Source organism: Lissotriton vulgaris, chromosome 2_1 (genome assembly GCF_964263255.1).
Source record: "Lissotriton vulgaris chromosome 2_1, aLisVul1.2, whole genome shotgun sequence".
Classification (NCBI taxonomy): Eukaryota; Metazoa; Chordata; class Amphibia; order Caudata; family Salamandridae; genus Lissotriton; species Lissotriton vulgaris.
Genome location: NC_141687.1, coordinates 118911780 through 118923473, shown reverse-complemented (window position 1 = coordinate 118923473; position 11694 = coordinate 118911780). Strand labels below are relative to the sequence as shown.

Genomic DNA, 11694 nt, shown 5'->3' with positions numbered 1-11694 from the left:
GGAGTAACACACAGGAGTGTTGAAGTACTGCGCAAGCGCTGGTACGACCTGCGCCAGCGCTCCAAAGAAAAATTGGCAGTCACAGCTCACCGGTGGGGGGACCTCCAATGTGCAAGATTCTACACTGCTAGAGGAACTGGTAGAGGGAACACTGGCTCCAGAGAGTGTTGCGGGCGTGTCCGTGCTAGACAGCTCCGACCAACCAGCTGCCAGACCAGGTAAGAAGCATGCCTTCACACCCTAAACCACCCCCCACCCCCTGCAGAAACCTAGGGATTATGGGAACAACATGTCACACTAGAGAAAGTACACAGGCAGTCACAGCAATGCATTGTGGGAGATGTAGTCACAATAGAAATTAATGTTGGAAGTAGCATCCATCTAAGGTAATTTTCACATGTGCAGGTCAGGGAAGGGGAATGACAAAAGTGAAGTAAGGGATAACTGTGAAATATTTTATTTTCACATCATACATTAGCAAATGAAATTAATGTGTGCTGTTCTATCCACAGCACCTGCGACTAATAAGCCCATAGGAAGTGGAAGAGACACAGGACCCCCAGCCTCTGGAGACGCTAGCCAGGTACAGGACACAGATGGGGAGGACAGCCCTGCAATTCCACCAAAGGGACACAGAAGGAAGATCGTGAGGCCATTGGCAGTCATTGAGGACGATGATGAGGACAACAATGACATAGTGCAGTCTGAAGCACCAGGTTCCCAGCAGCAGGAGTCCATGCCACAACACAGCCAGGCTCCACAGGTCACAGGCAGGCGTAGACCCCGCACATGCAGCAGATCAATCGATCAGCAGGAAGATTCAGTGTTTGAAGGGCTGGAAGTGCATATGCTCCAAGTACAGCGCCTACAAGCAAAACACATGAAGGCGATACAGCGTGAGATGAGGGCAGGGTTCAGGGGCATGCGTGAGGAAATGAGGGGTGCTGTGCAAGAGCTCACTGCGGAGTTACGTGCAGAACGCTCTGCTAGGCGCACAGAGCTGGCCCGCATGGACCACTACATGCGCGCAATCAACCGCCTGGCCTTATCGACCAATATCCTGTCCAGCCGTACCACTGAAACCCAGCGGGAGTTCTCTCACGGCATTCAGGGCATTGCAACTGTCGTAGTGCAGTCCACTTCTGCCCTGGATGAACTGCGTCCCCTATGTACCACAGAACCAGGAGTGCTGACTCCAAGTGAGGAGGACTCCCAGTCAGTGCGGAGCTCCAACACCCCACCACCCACTGTTGAGAGGCGCTATAGTGGCTGGACCAACAGGCCTGCTACATACCAATAGGATGTGCAGTCAAATAACGATGACTTACAGGGACTAAATATGGACAACTACAGTGTTCACTGTGCAGTCATTCCAGTTAAATATTTGCACTGGGAAATTAACATGTGCATTACATTAGGAGTGTTTGAACTTGCATATGAGGATGTGTGGCATTGTTGCTGTAGCAATTAAAACACATTTTCAAAGATTTAAGTTGTCATAGTGTCATTATTACTCACCTAGAAGTAGTTGCGCATGATCTCATCTCGCCTCTGTCGCCCAGCTGCAGCACCAGCTACGCCACCTTCCATGGGTACAGGTCCAGGTCCCTCCACGTCGGAGGCGTCTGAATCGCTCAACTCCAGTGGTGTCCCTTTCCTGGTGGCGATGTTGTGCAGCATGGCACAAGCTACAACAATTTTGCAACACGTTTCCGGGCTGTATTGGAGAGCTCCTCCACTTTTATGAATGCAGCTGAATCTGCTCTTCAATATGCCAAATGTTCTCTCGATGGTGCCTCTTGTTGAAATGTGTGCCCGGTTGTAGCGCTGCTCCCCAGCAGTAGCAGGATTGAGGTAGGGTGTCAGGATGAAATCCCGGACTGCATAAGCACTGTCACCTGTGGTTGGAAATGTTAACGGTTAGTCACTGTAATGCACATGCTAGTCAGTGGAAATGTGGCCTATGTATGTGAGCATTTACCTAGTAGGTATCCCTCGCCAAAATCACCTCTTGAGTCTACGGTATAGCCCACTGTGACGGAAGATAAAGGCGTCATGTGTGCTTCCCGGATACTTTGCCACTATGTCGGTGATTATGTTTTTGGCATCACACACTACCTATATGTTGCGTGAGTGGTAGCATTTCCTGTTCCTGTATACGTACTCTGTTTGAGGGGGGCATATTGCAACATGTGTACCATCGATGCATCCTATTACGTGGGGGAATTGGGCAATGTTGTAGAAGTCCTGCTTGGTTTGTGCTAGTTCCTGTGGGATGCTGGGGAAGTTATGTGGTGTTGCATCCTATGTGTCATGGCATCGAGGAACGCATGGAAGAAGCACGACAGGGCACTTTGTGACACCCCTCCTTCTGTGGTTATGACCCCCTGAAAACTACCTGAGGCAAGCAGGTGTAGTGAACACAGGACCTGGATGTGAGTGGGCATGGCTTGTGTCCTGCGGGTGGGGTGTTCTAGATAGGGTCTAAGTTCTTCTATCAAATCAAGTATGCTCTCTTCCTCCAGTCTGTAGTGGGTGTAGATGTCCTCCTCAGTGCGTTGGTAGATGGTGGTGCGCATACGGAATATCCTCTCCTGCCGTCTCCTCCTCTGCGCCACAGCTCTCAGTCTTCGCCTCCTCGCAATGATGTACAGCCCAGACATTGTGGAAAAGAGTGTGTTGCATTGTGGGCTTCCTTATATACTTTGTACCTGGTTACCACCTGCTCCCACTTGGTGGTAATTGCGATTCCTTAAAATGCGATTTTCATCAAATCGCAAATTGCGATTTTTTGATACATATCATTGCGAATCCTTAATAGCGATTTCTAGATTAGCGATTTTCGCTACCTGGTTTCGTCGCAAATTGGATAATCGCTCTGGAATTCGCATATTTCAGGCTCTCGCAATGTTTGGGACTCGCTAAATAGCGATTCCTTGTTTTGCGAGCATTTTCTGCTTCATACATTGGAAATTGCTAATTTCCTGTCGCAAACGCTATTATTACCCATTCGCAGCGTTTGCGACAGGAAATTAGCTTCATACATATGGCCCTTTATCTCTCCGTGCCTACCAAAAATAAATGGGTCCTTTTGTAAAGTAACTGGTGCTTATTTAAAGCGCCCCAATACCTTCGGGTCGAGTTCGCGCTATATATAACCGCAAAACAAAATGTATCTAGAAACTTTCCTTTCAGTTGTCTTGTTTCTCACCTGTTCTCTGTGTAACTCAAGTTCTGAATGCTCATGACACGTTTTGAGATGTTCAGCTTTTTCCTTCAGTAATTGTACATGATCACAGAAACACTAACCTAGATACTGTACCATTATGCTTGCTAAATTGCAACTAGTCCACCTCCGAGAGAATTATTTTTGTAAAGCACAATCGAACAGTTGAATTGCTACTAGGCTCTTGTGCTTTGCTTCTGTCTCAAGATGCTAAGTGAACAGTAGTTGATAATTCAGAGCAGCACACTCTTTTCAATATTGTCATCAGTGTTTAACGCTGTTCAAGAAGTAAATACAAGCCATTCCTTTTTTAGGTCTCGCTGGAGTTAGCATCGGAAGGATGCGTCCAGCTAGAGACGTATAGCTGCCCGTCTCGGGGGAATTATGGACAGGAAGGTGTTACGAGCTTTTCGTGTGGAATTGGGTGCGCGAACGCGCACGTCCAGCACGGCGCCGTGCACACTGTCTTAAACACGGGCACCCGCAGGGAGGGAAAGCACACGGGGGCGTGGCCACCGGCAATGTGCCCCGACGCCCCCCTCTGCTACCACAACACCGGCCCCACTTACCGGTAGGCTGCCGGTGTACTCTGGAGCTCCCGTTCTTAGGGGCTCCTGCAGCGGCATCTCCTCATGTAGCGCGGGGCTCGCTCCATCATACAGGAGCCCCGCACAGCTCCACCGGCTTCCCCTTCACCCGGGCCCCCTCCTGGGACCCGGGGCTTTCTGCAGCAACTCCGGTCTCCCTCCACCGCATGGGAGACCGGCAACGACAGCTAAAGTTCCCCCCAGGCAGGGGGAAGCGAAAACCTCGATCAGGCCCCGCCCACGTCTCCTCCGTGTTTGTCTGTCTTCCTGCCTCGGCGGCCGCCAATGACAGCACGACCCCGTACTGCTTAGTCTGGTCGCCCTGTGCTTTCAAGACCACTCATTGAAAGCCCTTTGGTAAACGCGTGCACAGACAGCACTCTCGCCTGTAGATTACAGGGCTGAAGACCCGCGCAGCGCTTCCACCAGTCTTTAAATTACATGCCTGCCGGGCAGCGCTGCAGGTCCAGACTGCTTCTACGGGGCAGAGTGAGCTTCCAGAGGTGATTGCCTTTAGCGCAGAGTTCCCCACAACGCAAAACCAACATCCGGGCTCGTCCCTCACACAAAATAAACCTAGCGTGCTGGTGATCAAAAACTATGACGTGATCATTAATAAAAGAGCCATTTGAATCTAAGAAGACGCTGTTGATGTTTTCTTTTCATTTAAGGCCAGCATGTCAGTAACCATGTAGTTTTAGACACTAGGTCAACATCCTTCCCATGTGTTAAGTTTTTTACTAAGATCTTACAATATTTCAGAAACACGCGTCACACTAGCTGGTTGTGTCCGCCCCAGCTGTTCTTCGGGACCCAGCCGCCACCGAGTTTCCTCCCTTACCCGAGGCCATAGCTGACCTTCCTCCCAACTCTGCTGCCAGGTATAAGCTTCCTCCCACTCCGAGCCGTACAACCCGCAACTCTGCTCCCTTCCAGAGCTGGGATCCACGACTCTGCTGCCTGCCGGCCCTAGCCCCACTGAACATCCCACCTAACACAGGACCCACTGCCAAGCAGCTCTTGGGCCCATTAGACTCCCGAGCTCGCCTCTCTCCGGCAGCAGTGCAAAAGCCACACATTCCGTCTTGGCAACATTTTTTCCTGCTGCTGGCCAGAGATATAGAAAATGGCCGGCCTGCGCGATATACAAAATGGCCTGCCTGCGCTCGTGTGACGGGAAGGAAAGGGATTCCGGGGGGGTGGTCAGTAACCCCAGATACCGCTTCCAAAGGAAAGGGCACCCCCACCAAACCTCCCTCTAAAAACTACTCCATGGGCCCCCACCAAGAAACAGGAAACATACGGTATGGGTGAGTAACAACACCAGTTCATTTGTTTGCTTTTCCGGTTTTTCTTTGCTTTTTTACATTTATTTTTTGGGGGGATTGCTTGTTTGACTATTGAGATGGGCATAGTTTTAATATGGCTGGAATTGGAGTGGAAAGCAATAGAACTGCTCCTTGTACTCCTGTTTTCTCAGGCTTGGCATGAGTGAACAGATGCCTCTGTTTTCCATGAGTAAGGAACCCGTAAAACGATGGGTAAGAGTGTTTATTTGACAAGTTCAGTGATAACGAGCCGACAATGGTCTTCCAAGGGTGTAGTCTGATGCATGCCCTGGACGCTCCATTATCTGGAGAGGTGGTAGCCTTACGTTAACTGAGACCATCAGACAATATAGACATGAAGGAGGCAAACACTATGCAAGGGGTGCAAACAGACAACAGACACATGCATGTGATGAACGTGTTGATTCTGGGTGCCAGGTAACTGATTGCACTGTGTTTGTAGGGGCGCAGCACGGCAATCATTTGCAATGCAATAGGTCTCGCTTTTGCAAGAGTTTACACTATTAGTATTGTAGATGACTATGCCTTTTGTTTAAAAAAACAAAACATAAATGAAAGGCATTGTAATTTACAATGCCAATAGCTCAAACTTGCGTAAATGCGAGACCTAATGCATTGCAAATGCTTGTTTGCTTGGCCTCTCAGCTGAGATTGTTGAAAGTCTAAGTTCCCATCTGCAACCCTGCTTCACACAGTAGGGCTGTGCTTCCAAAATCTTTATTCACATTCAGAGTTCAGTGTGATACACAGCTATACAGTGCTGCTTCCAAACAAATGTCATGGATAGTGTTTCCAAACAGATTTATGAAAAACTATTGATGCTCAGACAAACTGTTAATAGCTATTTATAACTCTCTTTTTTCCAAAAGAGGGCCTACAATGTTTATTGTTCACTGGAGTCTCATGATGCATTTATTTATATGTCTACATATAATAGATGCATAATCCCCCACAACTGGTTCACTTGTTCTATGCCAGCTAAGTTAGTAAACAAATAAATATCTTTTTTTTTTCTCCAAAAAAGGCAACATTTGGATGGCATGGAAACTGAGGTGTTCCGTCACCAAGCAGTAGAGGTGAGCAAGTCACAGAACTCATGGGAACTTGAAGAGTCAAGCTAGAGCCGAGCCAGAGGACTAGTTTGTCTCTAAAAGCTCAGTGAGTAGACAAAAGCACAGAAAGGCATATTTACTAGAAACTGGCGGAGCGCAGTGCTACGTTAAAATTGGTGATGTCGCGCTATGTCAGTTTCAAAACACAGGGATGTGCCATGTTTACAAGAATGTGTCCCACTCCTGCATTTTCCCTAGCACTGGCACTTAAGAAGCTGTTTAGCGCCAGCGCAGGCACCCTTGTGCCATGTTGCAAGTTTGCCTGTGCTGCTGGGGTGATTGTTTATGTGCAGGCAGGAACACCTTCCTGTACATGAACAATCAATAATTGTGATTTGCTACTTCTATGTGCGCTGCAGTATGTAGAATACAAGGAGAAATTAAACATTTCTCTACATCTTGCCTGCTCAAGACCAGGTATTCCCTGGTGATATTTTTAGTTCTGCCTGATACCTTGTAAATAGGGGGCAATGTCAAACAACAAAAGGCGTTGCAGTGGAACGCCCACTGAAACACCCATTGCACACCTCTTTCACACTAAGTGCTGCTTGAATAGGGGCCTTATTTAGAAGGCGGTGTTAAGCTGCGTTTAGTGGCTTAACACCGCCTTGTAAATAAGGCAAAGGACTTAACGCCACCAGAATGTCGGAAAAACTATTTCTGGTGGTGTTGCCTCCTTGTAAATGTGCCCCTGAATGTTTTTGAGGATGTATGACTGGCATCACTAGCCATGCTCTATGATAATACCCAGGCCCAATCTTGCTAACAAAAAATAATAATGTTTCAAAGATGTATGATAAAGATTAGAGGCCATGCTCTAAGGATGCCTTCTCACCTTACACAGTTACCTTCACACTCAAACTCACTCACTCACACAAACACTCTCACATTCTGTCATACACACCTCAGTCACAAACTCTATCACACTCACTCTCTGCTTGGGTCTTTATAGCTGTGTCTCTCCCTTGTTTTTTACTTTTATTTTCTCTTACCTTTCCCTACTTTACCTCTCCCTGACTCTGCCACTCTAGCTCTCTCTTTCGTGCTCTTTATCCCTCCTTTTCATCTTTCTCTACATCTCTGTGATCTTTTTTCCTTTCTTTCTCAACCCCCCCCCCCCCCCCCCCCCTGCGAATTGGTGAGATGTAAACACAATCATTACTGCTCTGGTGGCCACAGATGTTAGCAGGGGGACCCTGGAAAAGCTGTGTCTACACAGGAGAAGCAAAGCAGGTGCGGCGTTGCTTCTTCCTGTGTTAGGCATGGGTTTCCAAGTGCTGTAGCAGCCGCCTGTAGCGCTGCATGTCAATCAGGGGGCAGCAGAGGAGGAGGTGGTCAGCGCTAAATACTGCTTGTGGCCCCTTTGTCTTTGAATGGAGATACTTGTCCTTAAATACAAGCACATACATGAACCGTAGAAGAGAATAGCATGATGGAACCATGACAGGAGTTAGAGAGGCAGCGGGGAGAAGAGGATTGGGAAAGGAAGGGGTTGAAGAGATGAAAGGATGCATAAAGAGAAAAGATTGATGAGTACATTTATTAAAAACCGGGGTGTAAAATACACAATTTAGCAATATTGCTTTCAGAATTCCCTCGGGGGAGAAGATAGTACTCCGAAGGATATTTGGCGAGATCTGCAAGAGGGTTGGATTTTGTGCCCCCGTGATGATTTATATATTTGACTGCTGACAGATTGTCCATCCGTGAGAGAATGGTGCATTTTGCTTTGTCTTTTGTAAAGGACTGGAAGGCAAAGAATCCTGCAAGCATCCCTAAACTATTGATATGCAAGACAAACTCCTGATGAGACCATGTACCTCCATTCAAGACTGACCTCATATTGTGCCCCAACCTGTCAGGCTTGCTTGGGTCTCTAAGACAAGATATGAAGCAGCAGAGAAAATCGTTCTCCCATTCCAAGCGTCGAAGTGAGTCAGTCACAAAAGGAGTTCCTCTCTGGACTCTGGCTCTAGGGAAACTGAATCTATAAAGGCCAGGTCATTTCAAAGATGTTCAATTTTTAATCTTTGAAGGGCAAGATAATGAAGCGGGCCAGGACAAATAGTCTAAATCAAAGAAGCCAGAAGACCCACAATACAGGACAGAGATCTGAGAGAAAAATGAGTAAGAGTGAAAGAATGTCAAATCTACTTTTTTATGAGAGCCACATTATGTTGAGGGAATTGAAGGATAGGCCGAAAGGTATCTATCAGGAGCCCTATAAATTACAGCAGTTGAGAAGGAATTAGTGCAGACTTCTGAACATTTATATGGAAATCTAGTAGAAGTAGAAGATCTTGGCAAAGATGTGAGAGAAGATCGCTTTTAGTTCTGGGCCATGATTAGAAAATCGTCAAGGTACACACATAATAAGATCCCCAGTGCCTTGAGAAAGGCTACAATCAGCCTTAGAATCTTGGTGAAACACTAAGGAGCTGATGATAGGCCGAAAGGAAGAGATTTGAAGCATAAGGACGAAGGATCCCATTGAAACTGGAGATATTTTGTGTGCAAGGAATGAACCGGAATTGTAAAGTAAGCATCTTGAAGGTCTAATCTGACCAGTCAGTCGTCTTGGAGAAATATGTCTCTGAGGTGAAGAATGGTCTCCAACTTGAAGTGATGATACTCTACGAAGTTGTTTAAAACCTTTACATTTATTACAAGGCAAAAAAAATGTTTTCCAGTACCAAGAAGATGGTACTGAGGAAACCCATGGGGTCGAACTCTATTTGTTCAATTGCTTTTTTTGAAAGAAGAGATTGAATCTCGTCCTAGACCAGAAGGAATTGATCCTGAGAAAAATGAAGAGGACGGGGATGTTGCAACTGCACTGCGGGCTGGAAAAGCTCTATATGATACCCTTGAATCATTTGTATTATCCAGGGATCTGTGCTGAGAGAAAGCCAAGCATTCAGACAGAGAGCTAATCAGCCTCCTCCGTGAGGAAGGCCAGACCTGGAAACTCTTACCTGAGTATTGCTGTCCTTTATTTCTATATCCCCTGGACCAGAAGGCTCTGGAATGACAGGGATAGAACTGGGGTTTGTAACCAGTATATAAGTCGACTTGGGAGCTTTGATCGAAGGAGCCTCTGTTAAGGGATTGTCCTCGTGTGGGGTAACAGCCAGCAAAGCGACTCCTACCTTTACCGGCCCTGGCAAACACCAGATAAGAAAAAAATGTCTTTAGGGAGAGCTGGGCCTTGTCTATCATGGCAAACATGGAGACATATTTTCTAAGTTACTTTTTAAAAGAATCCCTAAATAGTAGGCCTTAGCAAGTGGACCCTCTTCCTTAGTAGAGAGACTGATAAGCTTGGGGTCTATTTTTAATAGCCAACATTTTTGCCTCTCTTGTTTAATATGAACATTGTAATTGGCCAAAATATATATAACTCACTGGGCCCAACTAGAGAGGGTATCCGGATCGACTTGAGTGCCCACAATTCTTGCCTCTTCCGTCAAATCCAATATCCTGGTCAGGGGACCAACCAAGTCCAAAATCCTGTCTTGGCAGTTGGACCAGGCCCTGTCAACCCCTTTCTTCGGGTCCTTTCCAAATTTTGTAAAACAATATAAGCATGTTTAGATCAATGACAGGAGTAGCCATAATGTTATTGGAAGGAAAGGGCAGGGACTTGCTGACTTTAATTATTTTTTCTAGAAGATTTATCTAGAGCATGGTGTAGATAAAATTAAATATATTCTGCCACATGCTCCAAAGGGACCCGCCTGTGGAACTGGGGTGATGAATAAGGGAGGGGTCAAGCATGGGTTCCCAAAGATGGCCAATTAGTTCATTAGACACTGGGTGAGAATCACTACCATCATTAGGTAACATTTTTTGTCTTTTCTCCGGAAGCACATAATTAAATGGGTCTGAAGATCCATCAAAACTTTTTGTGTGCCATTCACCATATCATCATCATCAGTCTCTTTTAAGTGGGTAACCTGAAGAGGGGAAGATGAGAGCCCCATAAAAGAAACCTCTTTAACCTCTGGGAGGACCAGTTTTTAACAAATTGCCTTTTATAAACCCACCAGGGGTCTCTGCATGCTTCTTATCCTTTCTTGGGGGAATTTCAGTAGAGGAAGAGAGAATTTTTTAAATTCAAGCCTCTCATTTTTTGATACATCCAGCATAGAGACAGCTACCGCCTTCTGAACAGAATCCTTATTAAAGGATTTCAAATTATGATTAAAAGATTGAGTTTCTTCTTCCTCTGCCATTGTGAATAGAGTAAAGGGTTAATAAATAATAAATATCCCATTAAAAGAAACCCTTCAGAAAATCAAGTAAAAGCAAATAGTAAATAAATATCTGCACTAAAGTGACAGGAAAGGGTTAATACAACCAACCCTTAAAGGAAAAGGAAACATTGATGGGCGTGGCTCTAAGGAAAGAGTGCCTGTATGCTGGGGAGGAGTTAACCAGCAGAGGAAGAGTGCAGTTGAGAGGAGTAAAGGGAGAGAAAGTATGTTACCGCAAAGCAGTTCCACAACACAATACAAAAAAAGCATTGGCATAGCCAATAGGTCTCGCTTTTGGGATCTTATAAGTGTTTAGTCATGCAACACTTAATGTTGTTTAATGAAGGATATTGTGCTGGATAATTAAACACTTACAATGTCCCAAAGGTGAGACCTATTGGCTATGCATTGGGGCGCCTAATAAGTGTTTAGGTAGAGCTATTGACTTTGACAATGTTTCTAAGCTGTGCTGTAGAGAAGTGTGGCTGCTGTGCAGCATGCTGAGAAGTTGTAATTAAAAAGTGTAAGAAGCACTGAGTGATGCTGTGGGTGTCGTTGAGTGATGCTGTGCTGGCCCTGAGGTATGCTGTGGTGGCGTTGAGTGATGCTGTGCTGGCCCTGAGTGATGCTGTGGTGGCCCTGAGTGATGCTGTGGCTAAAAGTCTGGGGAAAAACCTATAACAAGGGCCTTGTCCAGCATGGACAATTTGCAAAAGATCACGTACAAATTTCAATTCTCAGGGAGCACTTACATTTAGCACTAATTTTGTAAATTTGTGACCAAGAACTTTCACAGAGTGTATGGCAGTGTTTGTAACGTATCTCATACGTTTTTCATTTACCCTCATTTTGATGATTGTTTCTATAAACCTCTTTGCTGTTAGGGGTACATCGGGACTTCCTAATAGCCGTCTTCACATTTCACCGCCTGGGTTTATGTGTCAGTCAGGAAAAGTCAACATCAATTCTGGTACAAACCTCTCTGGAGTGTCTGTATTGATCAAAACTCTCCAGTGGCTCTGCTGTCAATAGGACCTGGCGCCTGCAACTCAGCTGTCCAGGAGCTGATGGCCACAGTGTGGTGACACGGCCCCAAAGAAGCGACATGAGTCATGTTGGGTTTAAGTACATAGGTTTATTGGCCGCAGTCCAGCAGCAACTCCC

The 11694-nt window shown here is 46.1% G+C and overlaps 1 pseudogene; it reads right to left on the bottom strand.

Moving 5' to 3' along the window:
* Positions 1–1333: 1333 nt before the first annotated feature.
* On the bottom strand, positions 1334–9843 carry LOC147729669 (uncharacterized; annotated as a pseudogene).
* Positions 9844–11694: the final 1851 nt, after the last annotated feature.